The 14,656-nt window shown below is 47.0% G+C and overlaps 1 long non-coding RNA gene across 1 annotated transcript; it reads right to left on the bottom strand.

Annotated features, from left to right (window-relative positions):
• Positions 1-2,489: 2,489 nt before the first annotated feature.
• LOC126504357 (uncharacterized) lies at positions 2,490-9,991 on the bottom strand. The gene is made up of 2 exons (XR_007592561.1): positions 9,503-9,991; positions 2,490-6,255 (listed from the first exon to the last, which is right to left on the bottom strand). It is a non-coding gene; the product is annotated as an uncharacterized lncRNA (long non-coding RNA).
• Positions 9,992-14,656: the final 4,665 nt, after the last annotated feature.

The raw sequence follows: 14,656 nt of genomic DNA, 5'->3' as shown, positions 1-14,656 counted from the left end.
GTGTGCCTGCTTGCTGGATCCCGGGACAGCTGCAGTCAACCTGAGGCTGCTTCCAAACACCTGTTACACAAGTTCCTGTAGGTCATGACTGCTGACTCTCACATCAAAGTCCCTGAAGAGCTGGGAGTGGCACCACCTCTGGAAGCCCAAGGCTGAGGAAGAGTTTGAGGCGAGCATGGGCTACACAGCAAACTCCAGGCTAGGCCGGATCTCTGTGGGCTGGGAATGCAGTTCAGAGGCGCATACTTACCTGGCATGCCAAGGGTACTGGGTTCAGTCACCAGCGGCACTAAATAAATGACCATTAAGAGTTCTTAGGCGGGCTATCTTCCCATCGTCCAATGCGAAAGTCACTGGTTTCTGTTTCCTCCACTGGCTTTGCTTCCTGGTTGCACTTGGCAGGCCTTCCTTCCCACTCATGTGAATGACCACAAACAACGGGTTTCAGCTCTTGCCCTTACTGTGACCAGGATCTGCTGTGCACATGGACCCAGGGGCCATCTCTTAGTCCTTCTGAAAAGCTGATGATGGCATCTGTGACATGGGAGGTCTTGCATCCTGAGGCAAGGGTACAAGTTCTGCCTGTTTCTACTACTATCTGGAAACAACACTGGGAACCACATTTGCTGGTCACAGACATTACTACTGACCAATGGCATGAGAGACTGATTTGGGGCTTACTAGAAACAGGAGACCAAAGACTGAGGAAACATGGCCAATGCAGGTAAAGCTAACCTGAGCAAAACTCCATATTCCATGTGTAATCAACACACTGAGAACACCGGAAGTACCCACATCTGGGATTGAAGCTCACCACTTTGCCTGCTTTTACCCTTGTTGTAATAACCTTAGCGACAGAGTCCTCGTCTGTATCTCCAGAAACACTGCAGTGTTTGAAGACAGACGAGTCTGGTGACAGACACCCTAAGACTTTCCAGAAGAAACTGTGTACAATAATGCAAAGGGCAAAAACTCTTGACTAAGACCTCAACTCTAATCCTGTTCTGTCAGGCTACCTGTGAGGGCACTGTGGTCTCCACATGCGTGTGCTCGGTGAAGCAGAAGGTCCTATCTTCCCTTAAAGACGGGTACACACGTGGAAAGCAGAGAAGAGCTGGCTATGTGGGGACGTGAGTACGGGCTATTGCTGCCATTGGTGCGTCTGAAATGGAGATATTTAATGATGCTTTGCAGTGCATTGCAGAAAGCAGTGGGAAAGGCCTTTGGCCTGTAACACATCTAATGCATGGTCCTTTTCTGTTAGCCTTGTCTCTGCCGCGTCTTTACGCAAAGCCATTTTGTCACCAGTAAAATTCAGGCTGCTTTTACTCTACCTCAGTCCTTTAGAGACTAAGAGGCAAATGACTGACTTGTTCTTGGAGAGGTGGCAACCGAAATCACACACGGTATCCTGACGGGATATTCAGGGATGGGGACAAGGGGCTAGAATGACACACCCTGGAGTGGGTGCAAGAGACTTGGGCTCTGCTTGGGCACTTTAACCAAGTGACTGCAAGCAAAACCAAGTAATCTGACCCTTGCAGCTCCTGCTTCTGACCTCTGCCTGGGAGAAAGCATTGCTCCTGAAAGACAAAGGCATTCTTCCCATTTTAATTAACTTAGTACCCAGCAAGGTCATCTCCACGTGAATTACAAACTACTCAGGGCCCATTTTCAATCATTAGCAGAATGCCTACCGACAGATTTTATTCTGACCTGAATTAGATTCACTGGATCCCTGAGCTTGTGTCCTAAAATGTGTTCCTTGACAACCTTAGCATACTTAATGTTATCTGAACGTAACGGGTAGCAGAAAAATTGTGATAAACAGAAAACAGCTTTTCTACTATGATCTAAGGACACAGTTCCCATGCGCATCTCTAGTGGGTCCCGCTCCGCTCCTTTCAGGTTCCCTGCTTGTACTTTGAAGGTAGGTGGTCCATACCAGAGGCCGGGGGCTAATCTTCATGGGGTCTCCATGTCTCCACTAAGTGGGAAAGCAGCAGAGAGCAGGGAACAAAAGCACAGGGCTGCCTGCACCGGGGACAGATCCTGGAGCGGAGCTTCTTGGCAGGGAAAGATAACGTGTTTGGCCTCAGAAGGCTTTGGTAGAAGAGGGACCTTTACAGAGGTTGAGTGAAGGAAGGTAGCGAGGGCCAAACTGATCACGGTCACAATCACTGTGCTCTAAAACCCATTGCTCCCCTGAAGTATTGTTATTGAGAATGATCAGTGCTCTCATACCATTTTTTGTACCAGCGCAACTCCTCCAGCTCCTTCTTTTACACCTTCCCCTTGCCTCCTCCAAAGTCTGAGGGGATTTACTAGAGGTAACCTCAGGGACGCCTCATTCAACACCTCAGCTAGATCACATGTCCCTGTACAGCCTTTCATTCATTGTATTGTAATTTCCGGTTTATTTACTCTTCCGGCCAAACATAGGGCGCATTCTATTCCCGAATGCCTGAAACTGGGCAGCACGACACATAAAATGTTCAACAAGTTTATTCAGTGTACCAGGATACGCTTCTCATTTACTGCATTTTAATTTTTTTAGATCACTATAATAGTCAAGCAAATAGAAATACATACCAGTCCCTTTTAAATAAAACACACACACACACAAAAAAGGTATCAAATAAGGTTTTTCCCCAGGTACCAGATCAATCTGCTGAGTCCCTTCAAGTCATCAAGGACCAGCTTTACAGCACTGCATAATGCGTTCAGGATCACAGAATAAAATGCAATGCTTCTTAACACATTTTACAAAATGAACAAACCTCTACAACAAAATTCTACAGGAAAAAAGAATGGCCTCATTTAGAAACAGCAATTTAATATCTTAAAAGTAACAAAACCTAGCAAGGTACAAGATCTAAAGTTTCACAATTTTCTCAGAAATGACTCCTATTAGGCCCTCGTTGGCCTTCCTCCCGACCTCACCGGTACTAAAGGGTGGCCCTAGTACTGGCCCTAAACAGGTATGGCTCTGGCTCTGTTGACTCGTACTGAAGCCCGGCCACGAACCAGGGCTTTCATCTTGGTGATTTCCATGTTGCTTTGGGGACTCCAAGAGCATTCGTATTCCGATGAATTGGTGTGAGGCACCTTAAGGTACAGCTGCTGAAGCAAACCTTCCTTTAATAAGCCTTCTCGGGGACCCAAAGAGAATTCTTTGATGGAAGCACACCCCAACCGACTCAGCATCTCCCAGAACTGAGCCTCCCCGGCGCTATTACCTTTCATGCAGGTAAGACCCATGATTATCACTAAGAGACCTAATCTGGGGCCATCTCTTCCCAGATCCTCCTACAAGCCCTCAACAGGTTTTAATCTGTAGGTCAAGATGTGGGATGCTTTGCGGTGAAGCTGTTTCAGCTGGGAAGCAAAAACGTACCGCGATGTTCTGCGGCTCTTGAGGCGATCTTCCGGTGCAGAGCCTTTAAATCTCCGATAACTTGTTTCACCGTCTGGGAAACGTGTGATGAGTTTCTTCCTCCTGTCTCCACCAGCAGAAACTGCACCGAATAGGCAGCCGTCCGATCAGTTGGCGTTGGGAGGCGGCCAGGGCCTGGGCTCGCCGTCTTGGCCATCCTGCTCGCCCTCGGCGTGAGGAGGCAGGGCTGTCCCACTCCCAGGCTTCTGCCACATGCCTTGGGGCAGGCGGTGCCCGGCGAGCCACCCCAGAGACTGCGCGAACAGGCCAGGGAGGTACGGCGGCGGGAGCGCTCAGAGGTCACGGCGAGCTCCACGCTCGCCCACGGCCGCGCAGCCGCAGTCCGTGCTCGCCGCTTCCGGCCTCCGCGGCCAAGATGGCGACCCGGGACCGCGCGCAGATGTCCCGCTTAGGCAGGTGCAGGCGCCCGGGGAGAGGGTGCCTGAGCCTCGAGGTAAACGCTGTAAGCTGTCACTCAGGGTGGGGAAGCGTCCCTGTGTGAGACCTAGCACGGAGTTCCAGCACATTCTTCTCGTAAATGTTTACATCAGCTGCAGAGGCTTATGTGCGGCGCGCTTAGAGACACGTTGGGGATGGTAAATTAGAGAAGGGCCTCCGAGTGCACGCTAGGGCCATTAAAATTTATCAGGACACATGGGGAAAGACTGCAGTCTTTGTCTGCGGCCTCGGTGGCATGTGGAGAGGATGCCTATTACAGGGCGGAAGAGGATCTTGGAGGCAGTCCCGAAATACTGGCCAGTGGTTAATTGCAAGGTGAGGACAGCACACTCTGCGGTGATGAGCGATACACAGAGGAAGCACATACCATGCTGACTGGCTCGAGGAACGGAAACATTTCCCCCAACCAGAACTACTCTTATTTCTCCCCTTGGTGACCTCTTACTCCCGGCGTCTCCCACTTGATGTCCCTCCTCCTCCCCACTCTGAAAATTCCCGCTCCTACTGTGTTTTCAGATCCTACCCACCGTTCCGGGGCTAAGCTTCAACATCGCCTTTCCAAAGTATTCCTTGGAGGTCATGCATAGAATTTATTTGCTGTTGCGTCTGAGTCACCACAGCAATTATGTTTATTTACCATCCAGGTACTCGATATTCACTGTTACTTCTGAATCACCATAGCAATTATGTGTATTTAGCATCCATGCGCTAGGTTTTGTTGTCAAAGCATTTCCCCTATATTCGTCTGATTCTCATTAAAGTACTACTGCAATCACCAACATTTTACAAATGGTCGTATTTTTCCTGCGGCATTTGCTATTTGCGAATAATCTTGGACAAGTTTAACTAAAACTCTTTGCTCTTCGGCTGCATTATTGATAAAAATGGGTCTAACCCGCCAGTGGTGGTGCCTTTAATCCCAGCACTCTGGAGGCAGAGGCAGGAGGGTCTCTGTGAATTTGAGGCTAGCATGGTCTACAAAGCCAGCACTGTTAGAGAAAAACTGTCTCAAAAAAACCAAACCAAAACCAAATCAAAAACAACAATAGAATTCAAATCTAGCCTGGGTTACATAGCATGACCCTGTCTCAAAACAAAACAAAAACTTTGAAAAATATATACCCATTAATATATATCATAATATCATATAATATCATATATGACTTATAAAAACTTAAGTGTGTGGATGAGACAGGAAGATGTTTATTATAATCTAGCTTGGGGCCATTGCTAGTTAGATTGTGCCAAACGTTTTATGTACAATATAATTTAGTCCTCCCAAATCCCTATTAGCAAAGTATTATTATCCTCATTTTACAAATGGGAAAACAGTCACAGAGAGGTTAAATTACCTGCCTCAAACCACTCATCTGTTAGGTGCTAGACTGGAAATGCAAACCCAGATCTCAGAGCCTTTCCGTGTTCATGATTGCCGGCTGGACTGCCCGGCTGGTGCCCTTCTTAAAAGGACAATGCTGAAGACAGAACAATGCACCTGTTACAGCGAGATTGGTCAAGGAGGAGAATCTGAGGAAAGGAGTACCTGAGATAGGATGATGGGGAGCTTTGTAAGGGACAAATTAGCAATAATTTAGATGGCTTTAAAAATACTAACAACACTTATTTCAAGTGAGCTATTATTTTTTTATTAAAATACCAGCTACTTTAAATCTACTTTCTTCAAAGCTTCCCAAAGTCCCCCCATCCCATCTTCCAGGTTCATGCATAGCTTCACTGTTAGTGCTACCCTTACCGTAGATTTTTAAAAACTTTATCCCTTGAGGATTTCACACTCATATACAATGGAATATGGTCATACCCACGTCCCATTTACTCTGTCCATCTCCTGGATCCCTTCCTGTTTAATTTCTTACTCTTTCCCTCCCCCACGTCTAAATAACCACCAAGTCCAACTGGTGCTGCCATGTGCACATGGACATGGGGTTAGTCCCTAGAACATGGGCAACCCATCCTGCCCGTACCCCAAAAGAAGAGTGATACCCCCCACAGCAACTAGCTGACAATTATCAATAGCACCGCAGGGCCTCTTGAGTACCCCCGCCCATCCATGCTGGAATTGTGCTTGGCTTGGTCTTGTGCCAGTAACCACAGGGGCTGTCAGTTCCTGAGTGTACCAGTGTTGCTGAAATTCCTTACCTGCAGGGGAGACATAAAGTCCAGTCTTCCTCCTAAGGTCTCAATGGTGAACCAAGGTACAGGTCCACTAAAGTAAGTGCTGGGAAGCCATGGGTTTATTAGGCTCACACACATAGCAATGGGTGGCCTTACTGCACTGGAAGATCTGCACTCAGCAGCGTATGGAGAGATCCTGTCTCCACAACCAAAACCAACCGTCCAACCTCAAAAAAAAAAAAAAAAAAAAAAAAAAAAAAAAAAAAAACCAGTTAGTTACCCCACAACAGTCATTCGACCACTGGGCACCGGTGGGCACACCTCGTCCATCAGGTTAGGATTATAGGATGCAGGATCTGGTCCTAGGTAAAACCGTTGATGTCTTTCCCCCCAGCAGGCTGCATAGCACCTCCCAGCACTGGATAAGCTGGTCAGCAAGGAGGACATTTGACATTGATTTTATATGTCCTGCAGCTCAGTGTGTTGGATCTTACCATGTAGCTATGAAGGACAACCAAGAGCAAGGCAATAGCTTGAGGGGTTTTTGTTGTTGTTGTTGTTTGTTTGTTTTTGTTTTTGAGACCTCTGGGGTCTCCCTGACTCCTAGGGAGTTATCCCATACCTCTTTTTTTTTTCTTTTTTCTTTTTTTGGATTTTCGAGACAGGGTTTCTCCGTAGCTTTTGGTTCCTGTCCTAGAACTAGCTCTTGTAGACCAGGCTGGCCTCAAACTCACAGAGATCCACCTGCCTCTGCCTCCCGAGTGCTGGGATTAAAGGCGTGCGCCACCACCGCCCGGCTTATCCCACACCTCTTGCACTGTGATTTTTATTTAATAACCCATGGATTCTGGGAGCAATGTTGTCCATCCATGCAGGGTACTTACATTCAAACACCTTTTTAAAAATGTATTTTGAGGGGCTGGAGAGATGGCTCAGTGGTTAAGAGCACTAGCTGCTTTTCCTGAGGTCCTGAGTTCAATTCCAAGCAACCACATGGTGGCTCACAACCTTCTGTAAAGAGATCTGGTGCCCTTTTCTGGCCTGCAGGCATACATACAGGCCGAATACTGTATACAGAATAAATAAATAAATAAAAATTATATTTAAAATATTTTGAAATTAGTTTCCTTACTAGTAGGGTCCCACAAAGGTCTTCCAATCCTTAATTGTGGTTAACTCCTCTCTTTCCCCACACAGCCCTGCCCGAGTTTAAACAGTTCAAACCTTAACCTCCAGTGTCCCCTGCCATCTTCTCTCATATCACATGTGTTCTACTGTCCCCTCCAATTATAATTCTTAGCTGGTTGTGAGACAGTAGGGTTCCACATGGCTTTTTCATGCCCGTTTCCTTTGGGTTACCCCTCCCCTTTCACTGATCCTCTCCCTGCCTAAGCCTTTCCACGCCCCAGTCTTCCACATCTCTGCTTTTGTTTTATTTATAATGTCTCCCTCTCTCCCTTAAAGCAAATGTCCCTTTCTCGTTTCCTGGCTTCCACTTGTGCTCTGAGTTAAACACACAGAACAGATGAGTTGAAGCTGGATCAGCCTGTGAGAGAGAGTGTGCGGCGTCTGTCTTCCAGGGCCTTGGTGACCTCACTCAGTATAATTTTTTCCAGCTCCATCCACTTACCAGAAAATTTTATGATTTCGTTTTTCAATACTTACTTTTTGAACAAGAACAAACTGCTGACATTACATGGGTGAACCCGACAGACATTACACTAAAGATACAAAAGATACCGATGCTCGGGTTCCATGTATTCAAGGAGATAGCTATGGTAGGATTCTGTGTATACAAGGCAGGGTAAACTAATCTATGTGGTATCATTAGGACAGTGGGGACTGGGGGTGGGTCTGACTGGAGAGGGGTGGCAGGAACTTCCTGGGTAGATGAAATGCCTCTGTAATTTCAGTATAGGAATACATTGCTTCCAACTTGCCAGACTGTATTGACTACCTATGCATTTCACAGTTTACAGATTACACTCCCGATTCATAAAAACAAAGACTCTCATAGGTTAAATGGATAGGCCTTCAGATGTGAGGTGGAGGGGGCAAGATGGGGGCATAGACTTGATTTTATCCTTGCCAGTCCCTAGACACTACAATGTTGTACCGAGGGACAGAAGCAGCAAATTTCTCCCAGTTCTTAATGTATCTGCTGTGTCCTGGAAACTTTTCAAACAATCCTTATCTGAGCTGTGGAAAGAGAGGAAGGGGCTTTCTCTTTGGCAGGGGGCGTGGCAAAGCAAGCACTTTGGTGACTGTAGATCAGAATCTTGAGGGCCCTTCATAACCCTTGGTTCCTAGCACAGGAGGAGGGGTAAGGAGTTACAGTGGAAACAAAGAATTGCAGGGTTAAGGCTCCCGGAATGCCTGGTACTTTGTGGAGGTGTGGGAAAGGTGGCAGAGTGTACTGACCAGGTTCTTAGCCATCATCCCGTGACCCTTGCACAGACAGTGCACCCGGGACCAGTGTGTCCTCATCACTGGGCTGGGTGACTCTTGCCTTGTCCACCCCACAGGGTTATTTTGAGGTTCAAATAAGATTGTGAAGATACATTTTTTAAAGAGACGTGATAGAAAAATCCTAGTAATGAATGTGTAACTGACCTCTCATACAGACATTTCAGAATGAGTTTACACATTCCTGTTCCCAAAAAAAAATGTCTGGCCAAGAAAGATTAAACAATGAAATGTCAAGTACAGACACTGCATCGGGGCCAGTGAACACTTTGTTGGATGCCTCCTAAACTCGGGCTCGGGAGTCCTCAGCCTTCATATGGGTGCTAAGAGATGTGCTGGCCCTGCAACTGAGTGGGCCCCGCTGCAGCAGTGCCTCTGTCTCCCCTGCTCCCCTGATAGTCTTGACAGCCATGCAGCAGCCCCAGCTCAAATAAAGGCGAGAAAGAGCTTTGTCTGTCCCCAGAGCCCAAGGCAGTAAGAAGCCCAGTGCTGTCAGAGTGGATGGGCAAAGCATTAGGCTTCAGGCCTGGTCGCGGGGCTGGGATTGAGACAGGATGGCCAGGCGAATGATTCGATCTGACTTGGGTAATGAAAATTGTTTGTTGCTGTTTGAAGAGCAATTGTGTAAGCAACAGTACTTCTGTGTTTGGCTGCCTGTGACTCAGCGCCCGACTGTAACATAACCCCAAACTCAGAGGAGGTACAGACTGTGGGCAGTGGAGGAGGGGAGGCAAGAGCTGCAGGGGCAGAAGGCCCCTTCTCGTTCGCCCTTTTTTCCCTTCTCGCTGTCCCAGTCCCTCTCCAAACTTCTAAGGAGAGTTGGCGAGAAGGCCTTTGCCACCTGGACACAATGAGACCTAGTTCAAGGGACAGGCTAGAAGCTGGCGCAGAGCCAGAGCCCCGGTTTGAATGGCTGTTGCTGAGGGGCTGCCAACAGTACATCTCAACCCCCAAGAGGCTGACCCAGGAGGGGGTGGGACCACCCCCCACCTCGGAGGCACAACTCACGCCATTTGTGGACCAGGCCGTGATCAGAATGTGCAGGGCACGGTGGCTTTGAGCGTTGAGCCGGGGGCCTCTCCCCTCTGCTGGCTGTGGGCTCCCTTGGATTAGAGCCTGCTCCGGGAGTCCCTTTGTTGGCTGCTTGTTATTCCGCATGCACCGAGCGCCGCGCATTCATCTTTATTAGTTCTAATTGCTTCCCCATTCTAATGGGATCTTGATATTCCCATACAATTGAAAGGAAATGTATTCATTAAAATAATTCTTCTAACTGCCGCTTCCAGCTGCTTCCCTAAAGTGACATTGTCTCTCCCCACAGCCTGCCCAAGCCTCTTGTTAAGACTCTAGTCAAAAGCCAACTTTGGGCAGCAAACTTTCCTCGCAGGAGTTTCCAGACACCAGAGAGAGGGTGCTTTTTAATCGGCTCACACAGAAGTTGGAGGCCAGCTGGTGTAATTGGGGGCGCTGGTCCTTGTGGATGAGAGAATGGCTTGCCTCCAGCTTTGCCTCCTGCAACAATGACCCTTTCTGCATAACGGCTCATTTGGAGAGGGCTCCCCCCCTCACTCCCCGCTCACATCATGTATGTGAAGCTTTTGTTTATGCCACAAGCAGTTACTAGGTGTGTTCTAAGCACAGACTAAGGAGCTGTGGGAAGTAGGGAGGCGGAGCTGCACTCCGGAGGTGTTTATGGTCTTGGTGGGTGGCTCCCAGCCAGCTTCTCCAGAGCTGACTGTCAAAGGAAGGGCTGAGAACACTCTCAGTACTCAAAGAGAAAAGAGAGCTCAGTGGGTAAATGCGTGAATCTGAGTTCAGATCCCCAATATCCATGTAAAAGCAAGGGGGAGCAGAGATAGGCAGGTCCCAGGTGGCTTGTTGGCCAGCCTTTATGGTTGAAGCCGGGAGGTAGAGGATGGTAGAGGAAGACACCTAAAGCTGACCTCTGGCCTCCACACATACATGCAAAGGCAAGGGTACCTGCATATATGTGCGTGCACATGCATACATCACACACTGAACTGACCAATTCATCTTTAAAAGTTTAATTTTTGCTTTATTTATTTGTATGTTTGTGGGAGGGGGGACTTCAGTCCCCAAAAGGGAACTTCAGATCACCTGGAGCTAGAGTTACCGGCAGTGATGAGTGGCCCAAAGTGGGTGCTAGGACCTAGAAGAGCAGGAAGCACTCTGAACCAGTAGACCATCTCTACAGTCCCCCCCCCCAACTAATTCATTAAGGGAATGAAACATTAATAAAGGTTGCTATTATTTAAGGTATATCTCATGACCAGGCATGGTGGCGCACGCCTTTAATCTCAGCATTCAGAAGGCAGAGGCAGGTGGGTTTCTGCGAGTTCCAGGCCAGCCTGGTCTACATATCAAGTTCTGGGACAGTCAGAGCTACACAATAGAGAAACTCTGTCTCAAAACAACAAACAAATAAAAAACAAAAAGTAGAGACATAAGTGTATTTCGTAATATCCAGATCATGAGATTGTAGGTAAATACAAGAAACTTCTGAGACCTGCGGAGACACTGATCTACGGAAGGAAATTGGCAGTTATGGGAGAAGTGGCCAAGTGAACACGTGTAAAGCATCCGTGGTGTGCAGAGTGCAATAGGAGCCAGGAGAAGAGGGAAGGAGCCTGGGTTATGCACTGAGCCACCTGAGCCTTACGCCATTCCTGTAACAACCCTTCGAGGGGTTTAGATGTGATGGGGAAGCTAGGTAACCGTGTCTGGTGTGAAGAACCGAGTCAGGATATGAACACCAGGCTTCTGCTTCCAAAGCACAGGCATAGCATGGAAGCTGGTCCTTTGCTCTCCCTCGAGGCCTTTGGGATAGTGGGTTGGTTGTCACCAAGTAGATAGTGTCCCTGCAGGACTGGGAGGAAGATGGCATGTCAGGAATGGGCAGGAGTCCAGGTGGCCAGTGATGAGTGATAGGAAAAACCCAGGAAGCATTACGAGGGTCAAACCATAAAAAGCCTTGCTTGTCAGATCTTGAATTTTGTCCCAGTTGTGTCTGTCTCCCAAAAGGACACTTGAAGCCTCTGCACAAACACAGTTTTCCTTCAAAAACATCAATTTTCCTTGAGGTGAATAATTAAGCAACTTCATATAAAAGAAATTCAGACATGCTGTGCAACACACTGTGCATGTCTTAGAGATTCGCAGGGCTCTCTAAGAGAAAGCAGGATTTCCAAGAGAGCAAGGGCCTGCTGGCAGGGGCGTCGGGCTGCTCAGTCCCCTGTGAGAACAGAAGGCATTTCTTTCTTTCGTCTGCTGTTTGGTGGACTTCAGTGGTAGAGTTAGAGAAATACTCTGTTTTGGACAATATGTTTTGATCCCAGGAATAAACAATTAGCGGTATTTCCAGGAGGGCGCTGGGGCTTGGACAGGGTGCGGATGGAGGGCGAGAGGCCAGTTTGGAGACTGTTGCTATGAATCCTTATTAACAATGCAGAGCCTGAGGGTTGAATGGACTTCAGGGCTCAGCCTGGTCCTGGACTTTTTGCAGGGGGCCTTTCCTGGAGCTGCCTTTCCTCCATGTTTTTTTATTTATTTGTGTGGGAAGGGGATTCATGAAGGCAAAATCTCATGACAGAGGCCAGAGGCCAGTATTTCACAGTTGATTCCATCCTTCTACCATGTGGGTCCAAGAATCAGTTCAGCAGACTTGGTGGCAATCACCCTTACCCTCTGAGCCGTCACACTAGCTAACATCCTCCCCCCCCCCCCCCCCCCCCCCCCNCCCCCCCCCCCCCCCCGGCTTTCCTTTAACAGGTTTGGTATAAGAGTAGGATGACCAAGCAGGCTGTAGCAGAAGGTGCCAGGGGAATACCCAGGGAAGAAATGGGTTTTTTGGGAGGTGCGGGGGAGTTTGAAGCCTGTCCTGGAACTATCTCTTGTAGTTGATCTTGAACTCACAGAGATCCGCCTGCCTCTGCCTCTTGAGTGCTGGGATTAAAGGTGTGCGCCACCACCGCCAGGCAAGGAACAGGTTCTTCTAGACAACCTTTGCTGCCTTTGGTCACTCACTACCACGCTTTCCTTGAACCACTTCTTGGTCCAATGATCTGTAACCTACCTACTGTGAGGCAAATGCTAAATGACCCATTCTTAGGAAGCCCGCCCTGCCTCAGCATCAGGCTTTTCAAGTACAGGTAATTTTGTTGTGTTCAGCTGGAAACAGACTGCTAGCCAGTTTCCCAGCTGCCCCAACCAGAATAATCATACAGAAACTCTATTAATTACAACATTTCTTGGCCTATGAGCTCAGGATTCTTATTAACTAACTCTTTCTTCTTACATTAACCCATTTCTATTAATCAGTGTATCACCATGAGGCTGTGGCCTACCCATAAGATTCTGGCATTTCTCTTCTTCAGAAGCTACATGACATCTCCCTGACTCCGCCAATTCTCTCTCTCTATCTCTGTTCAGATTTCCCACCTGGCTTTACTCTGCTAAGCCATTGGCTTAAGGAGCTTTATTCATCAACCAATAAAAGCAACACATATAGAGAAGGACCTCCCACAACATTCAGCATGGCAGTTGACACCCTGGCATTCAGGGCTACTCAAGGGGACTAAAGAAAGACTAAGGATGGGCAAATTGTTTAGAATATTTCTTGAGGAATCTGTTTAAATTTTTTCTTTGTTTTTTCCAGACAGGGTTTCTCTGTGTAGCCTGGGATTAAAGGCATTCGCCACCACTGCCCAGCTTCAGAAAATTTTTTTAAAGATCATATTGTTTATTATTGAGAATAGAGATACTTCTGCTGTAAAAGGAAGGAAGAAAGACAGATGGAGGCACACGTACAGAAAATGGATACTTGGGAGCATACACTCTGAAATCTTCTTAGTATATACATTTATATTTTTGAAAGTAGCCATCTTCTATACATTGCTTTGTATATGTATATCTTCACATGTCCTGAATCACAGTAACAAATTTTGTTTTAGAAGGTAATTGTGAAAAATAATAACCGTGAGGCTTATTTAAGGAAAGGTTTTCTTTCCTCTGTAGTTAAAGAAACAAATGTAGGTCAGGTTGTGGTGGTAGCGCACGCCTTTAATGCCAGCACATGGGAGGCAGAGGCAGGCGGATCTCTGTGTTCAAGTCAACCTGGTCTACAGAGTGGGTTCCAGGACAGCCAGCGCTACACAGAGAATCCCTGTCTTGAAAAAACAGTGCAGTCATCTCAGAAAAAGTAGAAAATATTAATAATTAAAATGAAGTAACTATAACTCTTACCAACTAGAGATGAGCACTATTTATATTTTCTAGTTTATCTTTCTGAAGCTTGCTATTGCTCAATCTATATAAGAACCACACAAATATGATATTTTAAATTTTTTTCATGTGGAATTCACTCTGTAGACCAGGCTGGCCTCAAACTCCCAGCAATTTACCTGCCTCGGCCTTCTGGAGTGCTAAAATTAAAGGCGTGCGCCACCTCCCCAGGCTACGTTTGTTATCTGTGATTTAGCTGAAGGTTAGCCTTTTGTACTCCTCTGAAATATTGGTCCAGGTTTTTTCCCAGTTAGCCAAGCTCCATTTGTTTAAAAATCGTCCTGCCTCTTAGGTTTGATAAGTATGAAACAGGGGGATCACACCTGTGTTCGGTTCGGGTTCTTTTTTTTTTTTTTTTTTTTTTTTTTTTTTTTTTTTTTTTTTTTTTTTTTTTTTTTTCGAGACAGGGTTTCTCCGTAGCTTTTGGTTCCTGTCCTGGAACTAGGCCTCGAACTCACAGAGATCCACCTGTCTCTGCCTCCCGAGTGCTGGGATTAAAGGCGTGCGCCACCACCGCCCAGCTGTGTTCAGGTTCTTTGGGGCTCTCTCTTCTATGCCGTTGCTCTGTCACTCTCTCCAGCATCATGTTTGGTCACTGTGTCCTGTTGAGTGATGTATCACAATTTATTTGGCTAGTTAAGTCTTATTAAACATTCAACTTCCAGGTTTTCAGTATTCAAAAAAGAAAGAAAGAAGGAGAAAAGCCCCCAGTGACCGTTTTGAGCATGCAAACATGTAGTACATCAAATCTGTCCATGGGATACATTTTCATATGTAGAATTATTAGATCAAAGGTGTGGGCCTTCTTGGGCTCTTTTCATACTTAGATTCAAAATATCTTTCAGAAAGAATGTAGTGAAT

This window comes from Alexandromys fortis, unplaced genomic scaffold, assembly GCF_014885135.2.
Source record: "Alexandromys fortis isolate MF-2015 unplaced genomic scaffold, M_Fortis_MF-2015_v1.1 scaffold_56, whole genome shotgun sequence".
NCBI classification, from domain to species: domain Eukaryota; kingdom Metazoa; phylum Chordata; class Mammalia; order Rodentia; family Cricetidae; genus Alexandromys; species Alexandromys fortis.
The sequence above is the reverse complement of the archived record's forward strand: the minus strand, read 5'-3'. Positions and strand labels throughout refer to the sequence as shown.